The following is a 27,848-nucleotide window of genomic DNA, read 5'->3' as shown; positions in this document are numbered from 1 at the left end:
CATCTCGGTTACAGCTTTTGTCACGCTAGATGAGCATTATTTGTATCAGTGTCTGTCTCACCGTAGACCACGGCTCCTCGAGAGTCCAGACTGCATCTGCTGCCCCACAGGAGGCGCACAAAATGGCTGATGGATGAATGTGTGAATGGCTGGAGAGGTGTTGGGGGCCTGGGGGCACCGACAGGGATGGCCCAAGGAACTACACTTCTGGTCATGATTCCCAGGTAGCTCCCGGCACTCACCGGTCAGCCAAGGATTGCCAAACCTCCAGGGGCCGCTTGGTCTTTGCTCGGTCAGGCGCAGTGCAAGGTTCCTGAAAATGAGAGTCTGACTTAGAAGACAGGAGGACACAAAAGCTGAAGACCTTAGTTCTGTGTCTTGGCCCATCTTCCTGCACCAGGCATCTCACAGGAGATCAGCTGAGACCATGGTGCCACGGAGCCGGTCCTGGGAGTCTGCCCCCTTTGTGCCTCCCCTGTGGGCACAGGGGAAGGGACATGGAGGCCAGCGGGAGCTGCCACCACCGAGAAGCTGGGGTGACAAGGAGAGGGACCGGTTGTATGTGGACATTAGTGAGCTGGCCTTACACGACCCCCCACCCCCAGAAGTGGTATCCTGTGATCCTGGGCCACGTGGCAGCCAGAGCTGTCCAAAGAGACAGACTTACACTGGGGATACAAAATACCCAAGAAAGAGTAACGTTTGTTTATCCTGAACGGGGGAAGTCTACAGTCAAAAGTGACAAGAGTTTGGAATTTTGTGGGTCCCAGGGCGGATTTATTCCTCCCATTCTAAGCATTCCCAGGCTGCCCAGGCTAAGTGCACTCTAAGTACTATTAATAGATAAGAGTCTATTGTAATTAGCATATCAATCCTTGTATGCAAGTGAAAGAAGCTAAAGTTCCTCAAAAATCCCAGTTTCAATGAGTGAAATCTGGTGTATATGAATCTGCTCGGCAAACTCTTCATTTTTAATCCAGTGCAAATACACCCCTTCGCCCAGGGCACTGCAGGCAAACTTGCACAAGTTCCAAATCAGTACAGTTTAAACAGATGAAGTCTGACCATTCGATCTGAGACCAAAAGGCCTCCTCTGGCTGCGTGCGTGTGTTTCGAACAGTCCAGAGTGGATGGCAATTCCACAGTCCGCCAGGCTCCTTCCATTCTAGTGCTCACGATTCACCCCGTATCTGCATCCCCAGTCAGCAGCAGAGAGAGGGTCTAGAAATCCGAGAAGACCCTTCCAAGGGAGAACAGAGCCTACTGACACAGAGCTTGCCACAGCAAAGGGACCTGTGTTGGGAAGCCTTCAGGCCTGCCCCGATGGGACGCTGTTGGCCAGGGGAAGCCGGAGGCAGGTGAACCAGAAGTGTGGCCTCCTATGTAGTTGGCTTGCAGAGCAATGTCGTTTTTTCTGGTTGGTCTTGAGGTAGAAGCAGGGGTATCGGAATACGAGTCCTGACAGGCGTTGAACAGGTCCATTGTGCTACAGAAACTGTGGGTCAGAGTTCTGCTGTCTGCTTGGCCGGGCTGTTGTCCATTTGAACATTCAGTCTCTTGGGGGAAGAGGGGGCACAGGCAGAACGAGCCTCCTCCATATGAGGCTGCAACATCCTTCCTACTCACGGCTTCCTCATGTCCTGAGTGAGGCTCCCCGGGCTTGTGCGAGGATGGTAGTACTAAGTACTATCATCTCTCACATCCCTTGGGGTAGAACTCAGTCCTTCTAGGTTGCCTTTCTTTGGTTCCAGCCACTTGCTTGGAATCCAAGTAATACGTGGATCTTACCCCGAACTCCAACAGCACGAACAGAATGAACATTCATTCCTCTCTAGGGGCTGATCTTCAAGATATCACGGCAGGCTCCTTCCCATCACCACATTCTCAACTCAAACGCCTACCCAGAATTGCTTTCCTTCTCCTCCGTCACTGTCTGTCTTTCATTCTGTTTTCCTTCCATTATGGCCTTGACCTCTAGATGACATTATAGATTCGTTTTCCTTGTCTGACGTCTGTCTCGCCCGTGGGTCGGTAGCGCTCCATGGACGTGCAGTCCATATCTGTCTCCTTCAGCAGAATGTCCAGCATACAGCAGGTACTTAATAACTGAGTAAATGAACTACTGGGGCTCTGTCCCTCAACACCAGCCTTTGGGCTACTGCTTAACCCCCAAGAATGCTTGCCTCCTGTAAGTGCTATCTTCTGCCTCGGTTTTCTTCAGTCCTTTATTGGGGACCTTTATTGCCATTATTAACTTATACAGCATCTTTGTGAGATTTAGAAAAAGTTACTCCCCTTGGCCAATAAATGAGAAAAGGGTGCCCCTTTGGGATGCACACAGCCTTTCAGGTGCACAGTATGTCTAAGAAACGCAGCGCGGACTGCCTACCAGCCCCCGCGCTCCCCAGCCCCAGCTGCCATCTTTGCGTAGGAAACAGATGGCACAACCGTGCGCGGTAGCCCTGACCACCGTTCCTCCCGAGCCTGGGATTCCCGGGCTCTGAACGCTCCTGGAATTAGCACTGAGACATCCACGATGCTTTTGATTCTGCTGCTGGCCCGTCTTTGAGGGGCTCCTCCAACCCTGCTGGTGTCTTGGTGCCTTGGGACTGCCCACCCGTGACGTGTCATCTCTCCGGCGCGTGTGCGCGTGTGTCTCTGCGGACGCATGCGCGTGTGTGCGTCTGTTTCCTGGATCCTCACTCACTCATGCTTATTAACACTCAAAACTATTCAGCAAGTACGTCCTGAGTGTTTGCAAGAGGAGGGTAAGGCGTAGGGAGAGCCAGCACTTATGGAGGGCTTTGGTGTGGCAGCTGCTGTGTTTTTCATGTCCCGGCCCTTCAAAGCAAGTCCAACTTCAAAGTGCATCTTGCATTTGCAAGATGGCAGGTGTGGTGGTTAAGAGCACGCGCTGCCCCGGGGCGCCCAGTTGCCTCAGTCAGAAGAGCACGCCACTCTTGATCTCCGGTCATGGGTTCAAGACCCACATTGGGTATAAATATTAAATTTTAAAAATAAACTTAAAAAAAAAAAAAGGAGCCTGCGTTGTAACGGTAGCTCACTAATCTCTTACTCTGGGACCTCAGACGAGCTATTTTATGCTCCTTGTGCTTCTGTTTCTCATCGCTAGAATGTGAAGGTGCCACAGCCTTGGGGGCTACTGTTTGGATGCTGTCCTGGAGCCGTTCCCACAAAAGAGGCCTAAGAGAGGAAGCAAGTTCAACCACTGAAGCCAATGCAGGAGCTGAAGGTGGGATCTGCAAAGACTGCAAAGAAGGGCAGGGAGTTCCCTCCTGTTCCTTTCCCCTTATACCCAATCTCATGGCTTCTCAGATAAAGTTCAACTTTTCCACGAGAGACCATGGGTACGATCTCGTTACCTCTCCGGGAACAAGAATGGCGTAGTGTGGACCACTCCTCAGACTGGGCAGAGACCCTACTAGATGAAGTGTGCAACTAGGAATCATCGATGGGGTTCCGTTCACTCCATCTCATTTACTGAACACGTTAGGCAGACGAGCCAGGCGCAGAGGATGCACAGTTGTGTTCGTCTTCCTCTCAGCTCCCCTCGTGGAGCGCCCAGACTAACCTGTGACCAAGGAATCGGAGGACCGGGCTCAATTCTGGTCCCTGGATTGTACCCACCCCTGCCACACCCTAGTTCCATGGCTGCTCTCATTTTTTTCAACCAATTCAGAGTGTACCTCACACCTACCAGACACTGAGAGGAGAAATGCAGATCCAGTCTTGTCTCAGATAAGATGGGTCACTAGTTAGAGTCCTTCTATGGGGAACTTCTGTGACCTTGTCCTCTCTCTCTGCATCTCAGAGCCCAGCACTGGAAATCTGAAGAACCAAATCAGATGGATAAATAGGTGCCCCAATGGGGCTTCTCCCACCTTGACAATGAATGTGGCTCTGGATAAACTTGGCTTCCTGATAAATAAGGGGGACATATTACTTTTATCATTAAAAAAAAAGAAAGCTTTTATATACCTCAGCTCCCAAAACAAGCTTAGGACAAACTTTATTTCATTTTCTAATGTGAAATGGAAATATGAATGTGTCATTTGGAAATTATACTCCAAACTGCTTTTTACTGACAACAGTTGCTTCAACAAATTAGGGATTTTCTCTCTCAAAGAGGTCATTTAAAGAAATCTGGAGTGGGTCAGATTAGGACATAGCTCCATTTTGTTATCAAGGACTTGGGCTCCTCCTCTCTTTCTGCCACATTATCCTTAGTCCATTGGTTTTGTCTTCATGACCCAAGATGGATGCTGGTGCACCAGCCACCACATCTATGTTCCAGTTAGAAGGAGGAGGAAAAGAAAGAAGTCAGAAAAAAACTACTTAACCGAGTCAACCCTATTTGAGGAGATTGCCCAGAAATTCTACCAGTAACTTCTATCTCATTGACCATCTCTAGCTGAAAGGGAAGCCAGAAAATGTAGTCTCTCAGCTGACGACATCTCCTCCCTGACAATCCAAGATTTTGATACTAAGGAGGAGAGTGGATACAATTCACCATCTCTGTTACAGTGAAGCTCCCAGCTGTTTGAAAAAGCTGTCTCCTGGCTTCCCAATATTTCCCCACCGTCTCTGAAACCTCCTAGTGATCTCCCCGTCCGCCATCTCCGATTCATCTTCCCGTCACCTCCACTTGAATTCTCAAGACACATGCCCCCCAGCACCACCTTCTCCCCGCCCCCAACCCCAAACTGGCCCTGTGAGTGGCGGGGGGCGGAGACATCTGATTTGCATCCTTTGCCAGTTTCCCTGGTGGGAAGGCGCCCACCCCAGGCCATGTCATGCTCTGGAGGTCAAGTACCCTCTCCCTGGAGGCTACATTATTGGGCACTCAGGAGTCCGTTCTAAAGCCAGCTGTGCAAGCCCAGTGGCTCATCGCTCAACCCCCTGCCCCCGCCCCCCGCCAGGAAACATGGGAGAGAACGAGTCAGAGGCCCTGGGGTCCTGTTATGCACGCGTGTGCCTGGCGCCTGGACGGACGCTGAGCTCCGGGCACTGGGCCGAGCACATTCCCGACACCGCCACAGCAAGGCCGACTGCGTTTCATCTGATGATGCAAGGAGTCACGTCGTACAAGCATTCGGTTCACCCAAATCCAATTCGAGTCTACACCGAGAGAAGGGGAGGGGCCTGGAATAGCGGGAGCAGCTTCATGTGCCATTTTGCTCTGTGAACAGAGACGACAGTGACCATGACAAGGGGCCCCTCCGGCCCCACCTCCCTGTCACAGTGGGAGCCTGCTGCTCTGGGACCGTGACTCTAATGCGACCACTACTTACTGTTCTCATACTCCGTGGCCCCTACACGCAAGCCAACTCCTTCCCCAGACGCATGGCGGGGTAAACGAACAGAAATCCACGGCAGTGACGGGAGGGAAACGTGGCGGTGTTGAGGGGATTTCTCAAGGTGATTTTGCCTTTGTCACGTGGCCCGGTGACTGCGGAACCCAGTCCCTGAGTGGCAGGCCACTTCCTGGGCCCCCACCTCTTGGCACCTGCATCCCGCGTGGACGCACACTCAGACTGCTGAGGAAGGGACCAGAACATGAAAGAAAAGTGGCAGGAGAAGAGCAGGGGAGGACAGAAGGCCTTCCAGCAGCTTCCTGATTCCTCCCGCTCGCGGCTGGGGGTGCGCGGTGTGCGCCCCTTCCTCGGTCAGCAGAGTGTTTTGTGGAAACGCTCACGATGGGCCTGTGTGTGCCTTGAAGGACTGGAGAGGCGCCTGTGTGACTGACATGTGTCTCGCTGGTCCCCGTCTGACCGGAACGTGATTGACGACACATGACTAATTGGATCACGGCTGACTGACACCTGCTTTGCGGGCACGGCCCACCCAGCAAGCACACCTAGCCTGGAGCCTGTCTGCGGGAGCCTGTCTGCGGGCACCGGTCTGACGGACGGGGGCTCAGTCCTGCGGGGGAGCTGTCATCATGCCACCTGCTGATGAGCCTTCAGTCCTGCCCACAGGCTTCTAGGAAGGCTCCGCTCCTCTGCAGGCCCGGGGCGAAGGATGCCCGGAGAGCTCGGCCTAGCTGCTCCTCAGCCCCTGGCTGGCCCCTCCTTCCATGCCGCACATCTGGATCAGAGCCCAGCATGGGCCCCGCCGTCCACATGACCCAGAGAAGCCTGGTCCCAGGCTCAGGGCCCCTGCGAAGCCCCTCACCGTGCTTTTGAGGCATCTCTATTCAGGGCCCTTAGGCAGGGACAGAGCAACGGAACTCAGGGTAACACAGAGACACAAAGATAAATCAGCAGAGGCCAGGTATTTGGGAAACAAAGGTATTAAGCAAGACTTGAGCCTTTCCCCTGCCTTTGAATAAACATGACAGGATCTATAAGCTGGTTTCACATCCTTAGCAGCATTTTCTCTTTGTAATAACCAAGACTTTTAGTGCCATTTTGCCAAGGATGAAATGGAGGCCCATGGAACGTTTTAAAGTGACTTGCCTAAGGTCACCCAGCGAGGGTTCACATCTGTAACTTCAAATCTGTAAATTCCTTGCTTTTATGAGGAAGAGGCTTGGCACTGTAGCACTAAACAATAAGTTGTCTTTTGGAAAATACTTGACATCCATAAAGATGGCCAGGTCTGGGAATGAGGAGCAGCGAGGTGTCTTTAAGCTAGCACGCTCCAAGGCCAGGATATTAATACCTGAGAAGCAGAGGTAATAGGAAGAAATTGGGCATAAGTCCTGGTTTTTGCCTGGGGCAAAAAAGGGCAAGAGAGGGGCGTGGACTTGACCCAAGCCTACCCCTGGAAACCAAACTGACATCCAGAGTCCCCGTCCCCTACACCCATTCCCAGGACATTAGGACAGTTGACTTTTGGGGTCATTGGTCAGGAAGGGGTGATGTCATGATTCCATCAACATAACCACCTAACAGCTCATTCTGTAAGGTGACCTTCTGATGGCTTGATTCCATCTGATGCTTGCCCTTGAGCTCATATTACAAGGAATGATGACTAAATCTGTGTTCAACTTGTTTGCTTTCTCTGTTACTAAGTCCATCCAGCAACCTATGTATACATCCCAGATTGGCACGGAGTCTGCTTTGGGATGTACAAGCAATATGCCCTAGTTCAAAAGTAAGTTATTTGGGGCACCTGGGTGGCTCAGTGGGTTAAAGCCTCTGCCTTCGGCTCAGGTCATGGTCCCAGGGTCCTGGGATCGAGCCCCACATCGGGCTCTCTGCTCGGCGGGGAGCCTGCTTCCTCCTCTCTCTCTGCCTACTTGTGATCTCTGTCTGTCAAATAAATAAATAAAATCCTTAAAAAAAAAAAAGTAAGTAATTTACAGACAGTCCTTTACTAAGGAGTCTTTCTAAGGACTCAAATGTAAGATAACGCTATCTTTTCTGGGGGAGTTTTTAGTGGGGGGAATCTGCCATTCCTTACATAAACATATTTGGGGGAAACTGGGTGGCTCAGTTGTTTAAGCGACTGCCTTCGACTCAGGTCATGATCCTGGAGTCCTGGGATGGAGGCCCGCATCCAGGACTCCTTGGGGAGTCTGCTTCTCCCTCTGACCTTCTCCCCTCTCATGCGCTGTCTCTCTTTCTCAAATAAATAAATAAAATCTTTTAAAAAAACGTATTTGGGGGCGCCTGGGTGGCTTAGTATGTTAAAGCCTCTGCCTTCGGCTCAGATCATGATCTCAGGGTCCTGGGATTGAGCCTCACATCGGGCTCTCTGCTGAGCGGGGAGCCTGCTTTCCTCTCTCGCTCTCTCTCTGCCTGCCTCTCCATCTACTTGTGATCTCTGTCAAATAAATAAATAAAATCTAAAAAAAACCAAAACCAAAAACAACAACAACAACAAACCATATTTGGGAGACTACTTTCAATTTTGAGTACAAGTGTGTAGCTTTTAACCTTTCTGGAAAATTCAGCAGCAAAATGGCCCCCAGGTAACTGAGTGAATGAACTTTTTTTGAGTAGGTAATTTAGTGTTTCCCATTTGAATACCAAGACTTTTTGACGGTGGCGGGGGGGGGGTGGTGCGAATGCAGGGTTTCTTTTTGGCGCAATTCACATTTAGCTAATTCTACCTGGCACCGTTTAGCTATCCGAGTTGACTGTTTCATGTTGTCTCCTGGCACCTGTGAATATAACCTTGACATCCAACGGATAAAAGGATACTGGTCTCCCTGTTTGCCAGGACAAGAGGACGTGTTTCTAGTTCATGTAGAAACTGTGTCACATTGTTGAAGGACAGTCTCATTGTAGGCCATTAAAACACACACACACACACACACACACACACACACACAGAGAATTTGCTAACCTACCTACCACTCTGATTCTCTTGGTGAATTTAGAAAAAATGAGAGAGAGAAACCAAGAGAGGGAATTAAAAGCCTTGGATCGATACTATTAAGATCATATGACTTGAAGCATAAATGATTTATATACATGAAATCAAGGCCAATAAAATATCAAGGGTCTTAGTTTATTCGTTCTAAATGTTCTCTATTGAGTGAAACAGAATCAAACCGTGATCAACGGCCAAATGAGTGAACTAAAGCCGCCTGTTCCTCACGGAGAACATTGGAACAAGTGACCCTGATCTGCAGTTTGTGAAGACAAAATGTGACATTGAGACTTCAAGAAATACGAATTCAACCAGCATCTTGTCGTGTGAGCACCATCTTTACAATTCGGCCATACCACGTACCACCTTTGCTATCATTACCTTCATCTCTTTGTTTTAATCATCGCCTTTCCCTTGCTTACTTTTATGCTAAAAGGAAACCTTACCTTTTTATCATATGTGGAAAATCAGTCCCGTTAGCCCAAATTAATTAAAACACAAAAGCGTAACTATCGCTATGAGGGAATGTCTTTGCCTCCATTCCTCTGGTTTTAAGAAGACTGGATTTTCACAAAACATTCCTAGAATCTTGTGGAACATTTTTTCTCTGACCAGAAAAAGGTGACGAGAATTTACCTGGTTGGTGAGCATAGTCACTGGTCCAAATGTCCTGACTGGTAGGGCTAATTTACAAAAAAAAAAAAATCCAGTTTTTGTCCCCTTCTCCTTCTCTATACACCTGAACAGGAATAAGGCAATAATCTGCCACAATTAGGTTCTGTTCCTCGCTTTTTCCTCAGGTGTGCTGCCCAAGGTGTCCGCTAGGGGGCGATATCGGAGGGTATTGGTGAGGCTAAGGAACCAGGCTTCAGTCTGGCCTTCATCGTCATTAAGGATGCCATTGTCCTCTCCCATCTACCTTATGCTTTTGTCTTTTTTCTCAGTTGATTCAGAATTCACATGGAAAAAACAAGGTTGGATCCCCAAAACTCATTATGTCCCTCAAGTCCCAACAAAATTGACATTTTAAAGAAATTATCAATCTACTACCTAAAATCCTCTCATGCGCCAACAAGACATTTATCCCACTTTGGAATCCATAAAAAATGGACAATAATTTGGGAAGTTATAGAAATTCATCCTTTTTTTTTTTCTTGCTAGAATAGATTCTACTTTGAGTTTACCCTGATGGACTCTATGCAAAGAGTTAATGATAATAATTTGTAATAATTGGGGCATTCAAAACTGAGAGCAAAGTCTAAAGCATTTTACTGTTCAAATGTTCTCTCCAGGAGCAGGATGATATTCAAAAGATTTAAAAACCAGTATGACTTGTATGGTGACTAATATAACAAAAAAAAAAAATTTTTTTTTTTTTTTTTAAACCAGTACAAGGAGCGCCTGGGTGGCTCAGTGGGTTAAAGCCTCTGCCTTCAGCTCAGGTCATGATCTCAGGGTCCTGGAATCGAGTCCCGCATCGGGCTCTCTGCTGGGCAGGAAGCCTGCTTCCTCCTCTCTCTCTCTCTCTCTCTCTCTCTCTCTGGTTGCCTATCTGCCTACTTGTGATCTCTCTCTGTCAAATAAATAAAATCTTTAAAAAAAAAAAAAAAACAGTACAACATTGTACCGGGGCAACGAGAACAGATTCCAGCCATACACAGCGAGGGTGGCCTCCTTCAGCTTGGGGCAATGCAAAAACCTCTGCTACCCAGAATGCCTCCTGCAGACCAGTACCATCAGCCTTTTGGGAGCTTGTCAGAAATGCAGACTCTCAGGCCCCACTCCAGCTCCATAGGATCAAAATTGCATTTTATCAAGATTCCCGGATGATTCCTATGCATGTTAATGTGTGTTAATGAACGAGAAGCACAGCGCTGTGTTTCTGAAAATCTGCCTGGGGGTGGGGCTGAGGGGGTGGTGATGGAGAAATGGGCAGTTGTTGCTGGATGAGTACAAAGTTGGAGCTGCAGGGTGAGTAAGCTCTGGAGATTTGTTATATTGTGTAGTGTCTACAGTTAATGATAACATATTGTGTACTTAAGATGTTGTTAAGAGTGTAGATCTCATGTTAAGCAGTATATATATATATATGTGTGTGTGTGATTTAAAATATATATATATATTTTAAATCACAAAGGGACACAAGGAAACTTCGGGAGGTGTTGGCTCTGTCATCTTGATTGTGGTGATGGTATCAAGGGTGTACGCACATGTCCCAACTCATCAAACTGTATACATTGAACATGCACAGGGTTTGTGGGTTTTGTATACAATTATACTTTAATAAAGCTGCTTTAAAAAGACAGTATTAAAAGATTTTCTTCTCCCACTCAAAAAAGATTAAGAAGCTGCAAAGGGACCCTACTAGTCTGTAGACCCCACTTTGAGTAGCATGGCTCTCAGGGTCTGGGAGGCAGGGAGTGCATGTCACTAGCCTCTGGAATTCGCTCCCAGGGACCAGGCTGCGCATGCCCGCGCCCCCCCCCCCAGACCCCAGCCTCCCTCCTGAGGGCTGTGGCAATGGGAGCAGCGCCCCCAAATCTGATTTGGATCCCTGGGCAGCCAGCCAGTTTACTTACTTGCCTCCCACTAACAGTGTTAGCTTCCTGTTTTACTGTCAAGAAATGAGTTATGTTCGGAAAGACTTTACAGAGTCCCTGAATTAACTTTTCTCTGAGTATTGAAACCTTCAATTATAAAAGGAATGGATGCTCTTTAAAAAAAAAAATCTGCAACCAATAGGGCAAATGCTAACATTTGTTAAACATCTGTGGTGGGGTACCTGGACGTCTGCTACATTATTCCCTATATGTTTGAAATTTTGAAATTAAAAGACAAAAAAAAAAGTATTAAGTAAAAGCAATAGATAGCCAACGGAGATAAGAAGAACTGCAAAGAAAAGGATAAAAATCACCCATAATTCTACTGGCCAGACATACCTTTGGGTATTTATCTATTCAGTCCCTTTCTTGTTAAAAAGGCAATTCTAAATTTGCATTTTTATTATAATTATGTAAGTGTGTGCTTTTAACTCCTCTCCTTCATAAATCCCAGTTGAAATGGTCACAGAAAAATAAATAAAGAGGGCAGGTGGTATAGGGTAGAAAGACTTTCATCAGCCTCGACAAACAGAGGACACTGCCAGGCAGAAATCCTAATGCTTATTTTCCACAAAGAATCCACCGCGTAGAGAGACACGGGATGTGGGACATAGGCAGGACATGGGACAGCGGGCACGGGCCCGTGGCGCTGCTGGCCCTGGCGAGTCCCCCAGAGAGCATGCCAAGCCACGGGGAGGCATTTCTGCAGCGAGCTCCTAATGAGGGCACTTAGAGGGGAGGGCAGTGCCCTACTAACTTCTGCTGCCAAAATAAACTCGGAAAGGAAACTGCTTTGCCCGGCAGGAAACTTCTCTCCTGCAATGCTGACTCCCCTGGAAACTCACTTCCTACGCATTGCAGGCAACCAAAACCCCAATCCAGCAAAAGATAACTACAAGAATACAAGCTTCCCCATCTTCCTTTTGTCTGAGACAAAAAGATCGAACAAGGACCCCCAGGCTCTCTGACAGACCTATTTTTTAAAAACCCAGGACTGGACAGGCAGCTCTCCCTCTGCAAAGATGCCCAAGGAGAGAAAAATGACAGGGGCAGGGGCCCCAAGGATGCGGGTGGGGGAGGGGCGCCACTAAGAGAAGATTCAGGAATTTAAATAAAGATTGTGTTAGACCTAAGCCAGGAAAAATGAGAAAGCTTTTCATGATGATTCCTATTTCATCTTTTCTTGAGACGTGACAAGACACTACATTTTATAAAAAGACAGTAATTAAGAAATACTGTTTTTAGCCCAAAGACAGCATGGGTTAGGATCAAAGGACAGGCTTTGGATTTAGATGACCCTGGCTGGAATTTCGGCTCTGCCATGTATCAGCTGTGTGAGCTTGACCTCTCTGGTGTCTCAGTTTCTTCATCTGTAAACAGGGCTGGTAATGATCCTCCCTATCCTATAGAATTCTCAAGATTAATGGGATGATATACATGCAATGTTTGGCAAAAAGCAGTTACTAATATTACATATTCCTCTTGCTGTTTTTTTTTTTAATTTTTAAAAATTTATTTGACAGAGAGAAATCACAAGTAGGCAGAGAGGCAGGCAGAGAGAGAGGGGAAAGCGGGCTCCCCACAGAGCAAAGAGCCTGATGCGGGACTCGATCCCAGGACCCTGGCATCATGACCTGAGCCAAAGGCAGAGGCTTAACCCACGGAGCCACCCAGGCGCCCCTCTTCTTGCTGTTTAAAAACAACAAACAAACAAACAAAAAAAACTTAGCCAGTTTCAAAATCTGATGGACAGCTTCTGGTTTCTAGAGAGTGAATTTAGCCTACGTTTACCTCTATTCTCTCCCCAAACACCACTGCAATCATATAAAGCAACAACCTGAGTAACCGCAGAGAGAGGGGAAGCTACCACCAACACTCCGGAAGTCTGGGGACTTCCCAGGCGGACGGCAAACTCCCAGCAGAGCTGCTGGCTCCGGCACTGCTCGGGGTGGGAAGAATCCTTGGCCACCGGCTCTCCTGCGCGCCCCTCCGGGGAGGGAGTGCTGCCCAAAGAGGAGAAATGAAGAAAGCAGAATTGCTCACTCGGGGCTTGAGGAAAGAATGGAATAGGCCCTTAAAGAATTTTTGCAAGTGTTTCCTGGATTTCTTCTTTCACAGATGCAGCAGTTGGCGGCGGGAGTCACACAAGGTACGCGTGTGCACGTGTGGGCACGCACATGTAAGTGGGGGTGTGCAGGGGTACAGGGGTGCAGGGGTGCAGGGGTACAGACATGTGTCTATTTGTATTCTAGATCCTCAGGCCCAGCCACGTAAGCTCCTTGCTGTGGAAGGTGACCAGATGGAAACTGGAGGAGCTCAGGGGAAGAAGCCCTCCTCCGTCAGATACAAAGGCAGCTGTAGGCCGTGGCAGAACGCACATTTCCACGTTCCCAGGCAGCTGTCTTCCTTCTCCTGCTCCATACATCTCGCGCAGAGCAGGAGGACTCAGAGAGACACTGTTGCTTGTTAATAATTTCCATAATCTTCAGTATCAGCTACTAAGCCAGCAGCCTACTCCACATAAGCAATAATAATTTATAGTTGCAGTTAATGGGCTGTTTTATAGGAACCCACAATTATAATTGGATGTCAAGTGTTGTGAATCTCAGCGGATGGGAAGCGACAACTACTGGGGCCTGGTGTTTAATTTTTTAATGTGATTATTAAATTTCCCATCTCCTTGCTCCTCTGTCTTCTCTCGGTGCGGCTTCCAGCTGGGGCCCCATCTTTCTCAGTGCTGTCTTCTCCTGCCCAGAATCTTGAATTTTACTTCTGCAAACCTGTTTCTGGTCCTACAGATTTTTACTGAGCACAGGTAGACGGCCACCCACTGGCCTGGACCCTGCAGAAATAGGGCACCAACGACTTTTCTGTTCAGACCCCCTTCCCCCCCCAAGAAAAACCTCGGCCCAGAAAGCATCCCAGGTCCCCAGGTTGGCTCAGCTCTCAGCCTGGCAACTCCAGCCCATTCAGAAGGTGACCACAGGGAGGACCTGGGTCTTTCAACCCAGTGGCCGCAGGCTCTTGGAAGGGACTGGCATGGCATTTTATAGTCAGAATCTGTCCTTAGAGTTCTCCTGCTCTGGATTCTGAGACATAGATTAGCAGGGGATGTACCAATAGCAAGTGTCAGGGAAGTGGTATCGTTGTTTGGGGAAGTAGGAAATAAGGAATCATCCAAAGCAAGCCTTGACATGTCCACTTCTGGGTGAGGGAAGAAAGTATGGGTTAGAGGGTTGTGGATTCAGAAAATGATGAATGCAGGATGAAGAAGGCCTCCCAGGAGATGAGATGAGATGAGATAAGGGGCTGTTTGAGCAAGAGAAGGAAGAAGTATCCATAAGGCAGAAGGGCCAGCTGCCTTATCCATTTAAGATCCCAGCTTAACCAAGACCTCAGTGTCCAAAGCCAAGTACAGAATTTGATGGAACACAAAACTTAGTTCAAAGGCAGGCAAGGACCCAACAAGGTTCAGGGCAGTTTGGACATAAGCCAAAGTCTAATCTAAGTATAGCCCTAAAGCCTTCTCCATAACCCATGCTGGAACCCTGCCAAATCCAGAACCCAGTAAAATAGTAGCCCGGCATTCAGTCTTAAATCCATAACCAGGGTCCAAATCCCAAGCCCATGTCGGGATGAAGAATAAGGTGGGGAGGCAAAGGCAAGGAGTTATCAGAAACCAACCTGCATTCATCATTACCTGAATCCACAACCCTCTGACCCAGCATTTCTCTACTGAGAAGGAACCACACTCTGAATAGACTTGGGTGTTTGGCACCCAAACACCTTATTTCCCATAGACTTCCAGTTCTCTGAGGGCAGAGACTATCTTTCCTTCAACTAGGAAATCCCAAGCGGGGCACAGGGCCAGCAGAATAAATAAATAGTGCTCTGTGACTCAGTGGCAAAGACAGAATTGATGGAGAAGAAGGTAGTCTTTGGGGTCCATCGGACTTGCATGAGAATCCCCACTCTGCCACTTCCTAGCCTTGTGACTTTGAGCATGCCCCCTCTCCTCCATTGGTCTCCTTGGGGGTGGCTATGAGGACAAAATGGAACAGTGACCCCAGACTTCCTGGTGTAGAATCTTGGTTTCCTTTCTCTTCCTCCAAGGGCAGGGTCCCCGAGGATGGTACTGCATGAGATCTCTTTTTTCCTATCCATAGCTGAGTGTGTGGGCTTTCAGATGCCTAGAGCCTTTGTGACCTGCTGAATCTAGTTGGCCATCCTGCTGTCCAGTATTCTATTGGGCATCCTTCCAGATGGAGTCTCCACAGCCTTCCGTGTTCATTATCTACGGCCACAGTATAGTGCCGTGTAACAAACAATCGCAGAACGTACGGGGTATCAAACAGAAACACTCAGGTGGCTCCCAAGCCCCTGGGTTGGCCAAGCTATTCTGCTGCTCTGGGCCATCACTGGACGATCCTCTGCATGTGCAGTCGGTGGGGGTCCTCAGCCCTGCTCCATGGGGTTTCTTGTCCTCCAGCACGCCAGCCTCCCTGCTTCGCATGGCAACGACAGGGTTCCAAGAGGTGAATGGAAGCCTGCGAGAGCCCCCTGAGGCCTGGGCTCAGGGTGGACACACCATCATGTCCATCGTGCATAACCAGGCCAGCCAGTCTCTAGAGTCAAGTGCCTCTTGACAGGAGGAACTTCAGGGTCACCTTGCGAGGCAAAGGGATTCAGAGGGGGAAGGACTGTTACCATTTTTTAAAATCATCAATGGGTTATATCCTCTTGGCCCCACTTGGGTCTCTTGAAGTTCAAGAAGGGGCATAAGAGGCAGAAGGGAATGATGTGCCTGGACTAGAGTCAGAAACGTGTGGGGTCTAACCCCAGCTCTGTTACATGTATTACTTAGGCTTTCTGAGCCTCCGTCTCCTCAATTATACAGTAACGTCGGTAGCCAGAACTTCTGACCCCTTGGCGAATACCCATTATTCCACTGGGGCATGCCAACCCTCTGGTAGTAAGGACAGAAAGAAAATTCTGAACAGCAGATCATCAGAATCACTGTGTGGTGTGGCCCTGAGCCTACCCGAGGCAAAAGCGGACTCCACGCTGTTCACTCAGATCCCAGGTCAGCCATGACCCCAGTGTCCAAAGCCAAGTACAGAGCCATGGGTCACCATGAAGACCCAGGAAAACACTTCTCCAGGCAGCTATAAATAGGAAAAGCCAATGGACAAGAAAGGAAACCAATGCAGACAAGCAGCTGCATAATTTACCATCCCTTCCTTTTTCCACCAAAGTCCATGGGAGGAAACCAGGGGTACAAGCAATGCCCCCTTCTCTCCAGGTGACTTTTGTATCTAGCACAAATGCTTTCCCACCTGCCCTCACCTGTGGTCTATCTTCCCCAAGGTGGCACTCACTGGGCCACACACAGCTCTTTCTCTAATTGCGGCTTATTCATTTACATTTTCTCATTATAATGTTATTATCCCAAAGTGAGAGCCCTATTAATGGGGCAACCAGAAGTGGTGTCTATGTGATTCAGTCTTCACCAAGACCTAAATTCTACCTGGTTAAAATCCACTCATGGGGGTCACAGAACAAAAAACATCCCCCAGTTCCTCTGCCCTAGTTCCTTGCTTTTTGTCTTTCTCCAGACAACTTGGAGTTGACCTCTATGGTTTCTCCGAAATGTACCACATAATTCATTTTACTTCTGCTCACCAGCCGCAATATCTTATCTCCTCCTGTAAGCGGATTCCCCTCTGATCAATACCGCCTACTCAAGACCTACCACATGGGGCCGGGATGAGGTTAAATGGGAATGTATTTAAGTTCTTAGGACAGTGCTCAGTACATAGCAAACAGCTCAATAAAGATTAACAACCATTATTACTATTAGTATTAATGTTGCTTTCAGTATTGGCGCTTTACCATCCTCCTCAGGAGTCACTGGAGTCCTTTACGTGAGCTGTACCTCCCCATATACCCTCTTTTCAAGACACAAACGCTTCTTCCCACTCGGGGTTGCCAGCATCCGCCCCAGGACATGCCCTTCCACTCGGCAGGGTTCTCTGCCAGCAGCCACACGCAGGTCAGGGAACTGTTACTGCCTCCGCTGGAAAAAAAAGCTTCTGGGCCAAACCCAGAGGGAAAGTGAAAAGAGTCCTCACCCTGCATTTTCTCTGGTGACACCTGACCCAAGCAGAGGCTGGTGCCTCGGAGACCGGGTGGTCCTGGGGAGGTCCCTGTGGGTTTCGCTGCAGAACGAAGATGAGGAAACCAGCAGCTGGCAGGAAACGAATATGACACGAATGCTCTGCTAGAATCGCTATAAATAGGGAAAAGCCAATGGAGTGGAAAGGAAAGCATTTAACAGCGAAGTGTTCTCTGCAACAGTAGGCTCACACCTCATTTTACCAGACATTATTTACACAAAGAAGGTGTGATGGTGCTTATGGCATCATTAGGCATGGAGTACTTCCTTAACTGTGAACACAGAAGCCCAGGGGAAGCAGCTGCTCTAGAACCCCTCAAGGACACACTGGAAACCAAGAACAGACTCAGCCGCCCCCTCGGTCACCCAGAAACGCGGCCACTGCGCTCGCCGATGATTTCCTCTCTCGCGCGGCTCTCTCCGCCCATCAATAATAAATATGGAGCGGATATGAATCCCGCAGAAGTCAGGCGTGCGCGAATGGTCACCTTCCTCTCTTTTCAGTCACCAGCCTACTTCTCCATTCCAAGTCTCGTGGCGCTGGCAGGAACCTCCACCTCAGTTTCCCAGGGCCCCCCTCAGCTCAGCGCAGACCGTGCTGCCAAGAATCCAGGGTTCTATGCCAAGACATGGGGCCCGGGATCTTCAGCCATTAGTTCCCCCCGAGAGTTCTATCGTTTCATCTGTGTCTGCTTGTGCTGCTTCCACTCCAGGGTGGGACGTGGGATACGTCCTTACGCTCTATGTCCGTGGGTGCATCATGTACCCATTACTTCCCACTGCTCTGGGGCCCCACTGGCCTTTCTTCCCTACCCCAACCCAGGGGATCTCTCTCTTTTTTTTAGTCTCTCTCCTTTCTGAGTCTTCCAAGACAGTCTGCCTCCTCCCACAAACCTATCCTCAACATGGTTAGGCTTTCAGCAACAACAACAGAAATCTCGGGGGATACTTCTGCCTTCAGCCCTGACACATTCCTCCCCCGAAACAATCAAACACCAATTCTGCCACCTCCCTGCATGGGAGAAAATACAAACTCCAGTCTCACAATATTATCCGGACGCCAGCACTTAAGAAATTCTCGACTACATGTTACATCCACCCAGAGAGTCTGTCCTTTCGGGAGCACGCCGATACACTTGGAGTGTGGACGGTGTTTTAGCCAAGCCTTGAAGATACTGACTTGCCCACCAGCTCCTTGCTGGATCAGATGTTCATGCGGGAGTGTGTGAAGTGGTCCAGGGAGGAGGCAGGTGGAAGCTCAGAATAGAGAGAGACAGAGACTGAGAGAGGAGAGTGTCAAGCAGACCCCACGCTGAGTGCAGATCCCAATAGGGCTTGATCCCACAACACTGAGATCATGACCTGAGCCGAAATGCAGAGTTGGATGCCCAACTAACTGAGCCACCTAGACACCCCAAGGGTCTCTATCTTACACAGGCTGATCAGGAAAGGTCCCCTGATGAGATGACCTTGAGCAGGGTAAGGATGACAGGAAGACGATGGGAGAGAATAGCGTTCTGTTCAGAGGGAGAAACAAGTGGGATTGTGTGGGTGTGTGGGTGTGTGAGACTAACCAGAAGAAAGCCAGTGTGGCCGAGGCGAGGTTGTGAAAACAACGGGGTAGGAGATGAAGTCAATGAGACATGAGAAGTCCCAGCCTGTAAAGCCGCTGGTCATAGCAGGAATTCTAAGCACCATGGGAAACCACCGCAGAGCTTTAGTCAGGAGAAGACATGGTTCATGTCAAAATGGTCTCTCGGCCTTACGTGTACAGAATGGACTGTGGGAGGAGAGGGGAGCACGTGACCAAGCCAGTTTGCTGCTTGGTGCAGTACTACAGGCAGGAAATGATGGCGGCCTACACCAGGGTGGAGGCAGGGGAGATGCAAGAAGCAGACACATGCCAGATATACTTTGGAGACAGGGATGGCAGTTCATGCCGAAGCACTGGATGTTGGGGATGAAGGGCAGAAAGGAAGGAACAAAGCATGTTTAAGGCATTCTTCCTATTCTAGAGAAATTTGCAGTAGACCATAAAAGACTTTTGTAAAATACATTACTCCTATCAAATGCCAGGGACCAATTTCTTATTACCTGGCCTTGGAACTTTCTAGAAAGATGAACATTCGTGCTCCTTAGCTCCCTGCTCAGTATCCTGTAGAGCTTAGGTTCCTAACCAGGTGGTCTTCTGCGGTGGGAAAGTTTTCCACCAAACTGGGATCTCATGGGGTTTGGGTATGACTCATCTGGGAGATGGAAGAAACTATGAATGGATTCTTCCTCCAATATCTCAGTGACACCAGCCTTAGTTTAAACACCTCTCAGTGATGGGAAGCTCAATACTTCCAAGACAGTCCAGTCTGGCTATAGATCATTTTGACTACCGGTTTAATTTCCTTAATAAAATCTTTCTTTGAACCAAATGAGTCCCTATATCTCTTGCTTGAACTTATTTTCCTTTCATGCAAACGGAGTTGGAAGATCAGAAAAAGGTCTTCATAAGAACCAGAGCTTAGGGGTGCCTGGTTGGCTCAGTTAGTTGAGCGACTGCCTTCGGCTCAGGTCATGATCCTGGAGTTCCAGGATTGAGTCCCACATTGGGCTCCCAGCTCCATGGGGAGTCTGCTTCTCCCTCTGACCTTCTCCCTTCTCAAGCTCTCTCTCTCTCTCAAATAAATAATAAAATCTTAAAAAAAAAAAAAAGAACCAGAGCTTATCCCTTGTACAGTGTCTTCAATTTTCTCTCAATTTTGCTTCATTTACTATATGCCCCTTGTAGAAGGAATTCCTTTCTACAGGAGGGAAGAAGAAAAGGAGCCCCTACACTTGAGTGATGAGAGGGTGTATCTGTCAGTATAAGCCAGCTGCTGTAACAAACAATCCCAAGATCCTAGTAGCTTAACAATAAACCTTTATATCTTCCTTCATCACAGTCTGTGGCAAAGTAAATTCTTGGCCCCTCCTCCAGCAGAAAGATGTGGTCTTTTCCCCTTCCCCTTTCAGCTGCGCTGGCCCGTGACTGACTTGATCAATGGAATCTGGCGGAACTGATGCTGTGCCAGTTCTAGGTCTAGCCTTTAAGAGGTAGAATAGCCCCTGACTGCACACTTGGATGGAAGCCAACCCCCATGTAAGAAGTCAGATTACCGTACAACTTCCATGCTGTGAGGAATCCCAGGCCGGCCAGAAGGAGAGGTCACACGAAAAGAGAAAGAGGCACAGAGAGACAGAGAGACGGGTGCCAGCCAGAAGCTGGCTTTTCAGCCATCCCCACCCAGGTACCTATGCATGAATGAAGAAGCCATCCTGAACATTCCAGTCCCCTACCTTACAGCCCCTGCCTGGCTTCTCCTGGGTGCCTTGTAGTGATTGGCTACAGAGTGTACCATTGAGACCCAAACTCTAAGAACCAAACGGCCTAGGTCTAAATTCAGGCTCTACTACTTACTAACTGTGGGACCTTGGGCAAATCACTTGACCTCTCTTGTTCTCAGATTCTTCACCTGCAAATGTGAGTATTAGGAGTATCCACTTCATAGAGTTACTGTGAAGATGGAATCAGTTCATGTATGTCAAGCAGCTGTTGTGGTGGCTGGCACGAATGTTAGCTACTATTGATGGGAGCATGACCGGCAGGGAAAAGATTGCTACTGAGTTCTGATCAGTTGAACTGGTTTAGAATCTGACTGGTCCCCGTATCAGTAAGTAGTGGTGGTGGTCCTAGAATGGGCTCCCCACGGATTCACATCAGAGTCATTCATTAGCTGGGCTCCCAAGAAAAGCCTGTGTGGGTTGGGGGGACAGGGGTAGGAGAGCTGGATTGGAAGGGCAGAGGGTCAGGCATGGCCACGGCCTCATCAAGCACAGTATTTTCTGCTTATGCAGCAGAGACTAAGCCTCACTGAACACTGATGCACGCTCTCACCCTCCGAGCTGCGGTCCCTGGTATCCTAGTATCAGAGCTAGCTAACTTTTACTGAGCAAATGCCATGTTCTAGGTACGGTGCCAAGTACCTTATGCATATTTTCTCATTTAATTTTCAAGACCTGATGAGCTCTGACATCATCATGATAGGTCCTAACAGGCAAATGATAACCAGAGTTTCCATTTAAGTAAGTATCTGAGGCTCATTAGATTCTGCAGACACAATGTCCTCAGGTACACTGTCTTCCTCTAAATAACATCTGAGAAGTTATGCACATTTATGCATAAACATCCTGGCTGACACAAACTTCTCTAGTGCAGTGAAAGCTGGAACAAGCTCATGGGTAATAAGTGCAGGGTTATTCATTCTTAGGTGAGGCTAAGAGGGTGTCACTGTGATGTAGCTTGAAGCCCTTGGTCTGCCAAGGACCAAGGTCAGTGATGGACTCTAGGTTTCATCCTGAGCCCAACTCTGATTCGGTGGCTCTTAGAGCAAAGGCTGAGGCTATCCATGCTTAGGTGGAGGCTGCAGCCATCGATTAGTCATGTCTGCACGGCCATTAAACTGTGACTTCATCCCTTCAGCTGCTGTAACAAAAATACCATAAATGAGGGGAGCTTATAAACAACAGAAATTTGTTTCTCTCTGAGGACTGGAAAGTTTAAGATCAGGGCACAGGTGTCTGGTGGGAGCCCTCTTCCTGGTTCACAGACAGCCTACTTCTTTCTGTGTCCTCACAGGCTTGGAGGCTCTGCGACCCTTCAGGAGGGCACTAATCCCATCCCAGAGGGCTCCTCCCTCCTGACCCATCCCCCTTCCCAAAGCCCCGCCTCCTATACGGTTGTGTTTGTTGGCAGATGAGTGGGGTGGGAGCACAGGCACTCAGACCACAGCCGGCAGGACAGGAACTGTAGGGGCCACACCAGTGAGAACACATCAGCTTGCCAGGCTACATTCTCATACCATTTTGCAGACAAGGGAGGGAGATTGGAAGTGAAGTCATTTCCTCCAAGCCACAGAGGCCAAGGTGAAATCACACACCTAGACTTGTTGCCTGACGCTTGCAATCACTATCTTATTAGGAGAGTCTCCTGATTTGACACCAGCCCCTGCATGGCCCTCCGGTGGGGGCTGCTTCGGGCTTGGGCTAGAGCCTCCCTTCACACCCAGGATCCAGTGCCATTTCTGCCCACCCCACCCTCCAATACACCCCCTCTGATCCCCAGGATTTCTAGTACCCAGGGACCCCAAAGTCCCAGGCGGGACGGGGCCTCGCGGTGGCTTGCCTTCAGCCCTGCCTGTCCAATCCTCCCATCCCCGCAATCTGACACCCCGCCATAGGGCGAGCAGTCAGACCCGAGCTGCACCGCCCAGCTTGCCCCTCCGCAGCCCAGGCTTAGCTATTGATTCCCGCGCTCCCCCACAGCCACCTCTGCCAAGAGACAATTTACCACCAGCTCCGAGGTCACGGGAGGGGCCTGGCCGCCTGCCGGCGCTTTTATGCTGCTATAAAAACCATGTAAAGGGCCACTTTGTAAGCCCCAGCGCTGCTTTCACCAGAGGAAGAGGGGAGAAGTGGAGGCGCGCGCCGCAAGCCTCCTTTCCAGCCTGGATACTCCAGAACCTCTGCTGCCCCTCCCAGCCTTCCGGAGAGGCCAGAGGAGTTCAGAGCCCGTATGCCCTGCCCAAGGGCTGCCCCCACGCTGCTGCGCGAGCTGGAGGGGAGCCCAGTGCCCCCAAACCCTACGAGCCCCCACCTCTCAGACTGATCATCCCTAAGTGCTGGCGCCCTGTTCCGTGCCCAGCACCCCTGAACACTTCGCTTCTGCCACTTTTAGCATCTCGAGGGCAAGGGCCTGGGTGCTATTCTCATAAAGCATGTTTGTCGGAGGAAAAGCCCGAAGCTCGGGGAGCCCAAGTGACTTGCTCCAGATCTCACAGCCAGCGGGTAGCAAAGTCTGTATTTAAGCTCCCGAAGTCCAGCTCCAAAGCCGATGGTCTTGGTTTTTTTTTTTTTTTTAAAGATTTTATTTATTTATTTGACAGAGAGAGATTACAAGTAGGCAGAGAGGCAGGCAGAGAGAGAGAGGAGGAAGCAGGCTCCCTGCCGAGCAGAGAGCCCGATGCGGGACTCGATCCCAGGACCCTGAGATCATGACCTGAGCCGAAGGCAGCGGCTCAACCCACTGAGCCACCCAGGCGCCCCATGGTCTTGGTTTAATCACAGGGTGACAGCTCAGCACCCATATTTTGATAAAAGCCATCACTCTGAGGGAGCAGAAGGCAAGCTGAGAGCAGAGCCCAAGCTGACACCCCACAGTCCCCTGCCCCACTCCCAGGTGGGATCTGTATGACATTGCCAGGCCCTCTGGCTGCCCTAAAGCTAAGGGAAGGGGGGAAAAATGGTTAACAGTCCAGCAAGACGTGAGTCTCACTCTATTTACAAATGACTTAGTGATTTACAAGGGAAAAAAGCTTTCTTATCAATAAGCCTCACTTTGAGAAGAAAACTTCCAACCGTCTTAATGTTAAAGATTTACTAGAAGGAAAAACAACCTTAACTTGACAATGGCAAGGCCTCCAGTATCTTGTAGGTCCTCTTTAGTATAGGAAGGTGTTTTTGAAAACCTCCCTTCTCCTTGCCTCCTTCAACTGAGTATATAATCAGTCACCCCTCACAACCCTGGTGCAGAAGCTCTTTCTGCCCATGGGTCCTGTCACCGTGCTTTAATAAAATCACCTTTTTGCACCAAAGGCGTCTTAAGACTTCTTTCTTGGCTGTCAACTCAGGACCTCGCCTCCATTCCAAAACTACATCAACTTCAGCCTCAAAACGCAGCCGCGTTAAGTACAACATGGCTTGCCAGCCACAAAGACGGAAAGCTTCGGGCAGTAAGGAACCACACCAGCATCCCAGGCTGCTTCCTTCTCCCCGCTACGGGCTCCAGAGAGCCCTTCCCACTCTGGCTACCTCCACCTGCTGCTGGAGTCGGTCACGGTTTCTTCTGGGCCACCACTGAATTCATTCATTTATTCCCTCATTCAGTGAGTCATTCTGCAGACACGTATTGATTTCTGCTCTGTGCCAGGAGCACGGAATTGGGCTGCGGGCCCAGGGACACAACATTCCTACAGTCTAGTGGAGGAGACAGACGTTTAAGCAGGCAATTGTAACAAGGATAGATGCAGAGCTGAAGGGGGTGGGAAGCCAGGAAGGCCGTCGGAGCAGGGACCGTTCAGTTACAGTCCGGAGGATGAGCAGACATTACGCAGGCTAAGAGGGGCGGAGAAATATGTTCCGCGCAGAGGGAACAGCACGGACAGAGGCCCAGGGCGGATCACTAGCGCTGCACAAAACCTCCCTCATCAGTCAGTTACTGGAGCAACCCTGCCAAGTGTCCCATAGGGCTGCAGCATAGAGAGAGAAGCCGGTGTGTGCCTTCTACGTTTGGTCCCACCAAAACCTCTCCATTCTGGGAGCTGGACCACTCAGGTGGTCTCAGTCTTAGGCAAAGTGTTGTAAGTGTTTATGCCACTGTGAAAGCTTGTGTGGCTTGGAGACAGGTGCCCCGCCTTCTACATAGGAAAATCTGAAGCACCTCTGCGGAGAAAGGGAGGTGGGGTGCGGCAGGCGGGGAAGCGAGGGCAGGTCACCACGAGCCTTGTAAGCCAGGTTAACCCACCTGGCCTTTCTCAAACAGAGGGCAAACGGCAAGTCTTCAAAGGGCTGAGTGATGGGGAGCTAACCAGATTCTGCTCCCTCACAGGCACCCTGGGGACAAAGCGACAGCCTGCCTGCTTTTAAAAGGCTCCTAGGAAGCCTGAGGCAAAAAAAAAGGGGGGGGGAAGGGAAGTTGTGCTTCTCAGGTTAGAAATTATGTGAGTTTTTTTTTAAAATGCAATTTTAGGGGGCCAGGGAAGAAGGCAGTTTCTTAAAAAGCTAAGGAAGGAGACAGTATTTCTGGCCAGCATCATCCCGTAGGTCTCTCGGCACCTGTCGACCCCACAGGCTGTGGGAGACCCCACATCAAGTGTCCTCGACCTTACAGAGACCCAGGGGCCCTTCAGCTTCTGCCTCTCTGCCTCAGGATCCCCCAACACCTTTGCACTCTCATCCTGGGGCTCACCACTGCCTCTGTAGAACATCCTACCTCATGGGTTGGATCTCATTTTTGTCCTCAAGCCCTGAATTTCACACCAGCCTGGGTTTTTCCCAGGCTTGATCCTGCCTATCGTCTCACTTTTCTTGAGTCTTCAATAATTTTCCACTCTCCGTCTGCTGGGAAGCATCCTTGAGTGTCCTGAGCTAAACCAATGGCCCTTCCCCTCAGCACCTCTGTCATCTTTCTTCCTCCACCATTCTACTTTTCTCTAGAAAAGCAACCTCGTTTCATGATCTCTACTTCCTCTAAGACATCTGCCCAAGGCCAACAAGGCCACCAATCCTTAAGCACGTGCCCTCTGCCGGCTCTGTGTCATGAGCTCACCTGTTTCTCATATGACTGTGTGAATTATGATCATCCTCATTTAGGGAAACTGAGGCTCCATGGTGGGAAGGTCAAATAAATTGCTGGGTTGTACTAATGGCCATACACCCTGCTTCTGTCCTATCCCTGCCATTGCCTTCGTGGAGTTGAGTCGCTCAATAAATACTTGTTGAATGAATGAATGTTCAAATACATTAGTGACTTTCTACTAGCTTCTCTGGAGCCCTTTTCTGAAAGTTTTATAATTTCGTCATAAATACATTTGGTAGCGATGTTATACGTATCATTGTGTCTCATAATCCCAGAATTCCTTTATGAATTAAGTATCTTGAAAAATAAGATAGAGTGGACTTCAATACAATTCTGGACCATTCTATCTCATGTCTTCACCCTTGCTGTCAAAATGCCAGAGCCTTCTTAAACAGCAGAGAATGCGGGCTACATATTAATTTCATTTCAGCTCATGAAATACAATCAGGCATGCACGGTACAAAACAAAACAAAATTCAAGAAGGAGACAAAAATAATCAAGAGGGATGAACTTGGTAAATCCTATACAAAATGCAGCAGGTTTGAAAATATGTATTGGGAGAAACACACATTAAAGAAAGGTTATTTAGAAGACCGAAGAGGGAAAAGACATCCAAAAGAATGAAACGGTACAAATTTAGACAACATTTCAAATAAATAAAAATATTAAGTAAAAAATTTCCTTAGGCCAATGGAAGAAAATGGCTTTCGACTGGTATGCACAGCCAACTAGGTGAATGCTCTACAGGTAAATTGCTGCTACTGGTCAGAATGGGTTAAGTTTTGCTGCAGTAACAACCCTCCACTCTCCGTGGCTTAACACAGAGCAGGTTATTTCCCGCTCACTCTGCATTTCCAGCACACCTTGAGGGAGGCTACACTCCAGGTCATCTTCCTCCCAGGACCCGGGCTGACCATATAGGCCCTACCTGGAATATTACTGAAATGTGGTAAACCTTGTGCTAACATTAACAGGTTCTGCTGAGAAGTGACACATGTCACTTCTGCTCACATGTGACTGACCTAAGCAAATCTCACTGTTTTGCTTGAACTTAACAGGGCAGGGATGTGTAACTCTCCCACAGGGAGGGCAGCATATAATAACCTTCCACTCCAAGCAAATTGGATTTAGGCAAATGGTTAATACGCTACTTCCTTCTTCCTCTCCCTATACATACAGTCTAGGTCATAGATTCTAATGTGTATAAAACCATCAGGAAACAAGTTTCAAGGAAGTTTCTGGAATCTACCTGCAGAAAGGCTGATTTAGGAGATCTGGGGTGGTCCCTTAGGACCTGCATGGCCACTCTGTGTGACCACGATGTCTGGTGGAATATGGCCCATTTTGAGAAACACTGATTTACTCTCAGATGGAAACTGCTATCTTCTCCAAATGACATTTCCTTATTCCTTATTCCTTGGAGATTTATTTATCTCTTGCAACAGTAAGAAGCCTTGAGAGGTGGAGTCCAGGATTGCTCTGGTAACTCCTTGATTATCAGGGACCCAGCCTCCTGATAGTCCATTATCTTGAGTCACCTCATGGTCCCAGATAGCTGCTTGTGCTTAGCCATTACATCTATATTCCAGGCAGCCAAAGGAAGGATAGGAGGAAAGAAGCATGTGTCCCTTACCTTTTAAGGAGATGTTCCCAAAACCCTACATACTTCTTGCATTTCAGCAGTCCTCAGTTAGTCACATGGCCGTACTTATCTACAAGAGAAAATGGAAGATAGTCTTTTATTCCAAGTAGCAATGAGCTGCACTACATGGAAAGTATCCTGTTACTGAGGAGAAGGAGTAGACCTCTGGCAGTCTCTGCCACACTGTTTGCTTTTCTGCAGCTTTCAGCAGTGTTGATATGCCTACCTTACGCTACTCCCCTCACTCCCCAAGTTAGCCTCTCGGGTGCTGCCCTTAGAGGCCACATCAGCCAGCAGGCCAAGACTTCTGACTTGGGGGGCTGGCTTCTCTCCTGCTCCACCTCAAATGGAGGTATGATAATTTCTCAGCTTTCCGCTCTTACTACCCAGAGATGGTATGTGAGCCATGCCCAGCAAAAAGGTATGTTTTGCTTGGCCCATAAAGGGCTGCTTTTACTGTTTTTGAATTAATTCAATTGCAACATTTACATCAAACTAAAAACCTTCTATACAACTAAAGAAACAATCAACAGAATAAAGAGGCAACCTACACAATAGGAAAAAATATTTGCAAACCATATATCAGATAAGGGGTTAATATCCAAAATATATGTAAGGAACTCATACAACTTAATAGCAAAAAG

General features: G+C 48.7%; 2 long non-coding RNA genes across 2 annotated transcripts; one reads left to right on the top strand and one right to left on the bottom strand.

The window, feature by feature from the left end:
- Positions 1–256: 256 nt before the first annotated feature.
- LOC122895408 lies at positions 257–27,275 on the bottom strand. Its single transcript, XR_006382207.1, has 3 exons — positions 27,196–27,275; positions 3,719–3,849; positions 257–313 (listed from the first exon to the last, which is right to left on the bottom strand). It is a non-coding gene; the product is annotated as an uncharacterized LOC122895408 (long non-coding RNA).
- Positions 12,902–13,625, top strand: LOC122895407. The gene is made up of 2 exons (XR_006382206.1): positions 12,902–13,092; positions 13,196–13,625. It is a non-coding gene; the product is annotated as an uncharacterized LOC122895407 (long non-coding RNA).
- Positions 27,276–27,848: the final 573 nt, after the last annotated feature.

This window comes from Neovison vison, chromosome 14 (genome assembly GCF_020171115.1).
Source record: "Neovison vison isolate M4711 chromosome 14, ASM_NN_V1, whole genome shotgun sequence".
Taxonomy (NCBI): domain Eukaryota; kingdom Metazoa; phylum Chordata; class Mammalia; order Carnivora; family Mustelidae; genus Neogale; species Neogale vison.
Note: the sequence above shows the minus strand (reverse complement) of the source record. Positions and strands in the feature narration are given on the sequence as shown.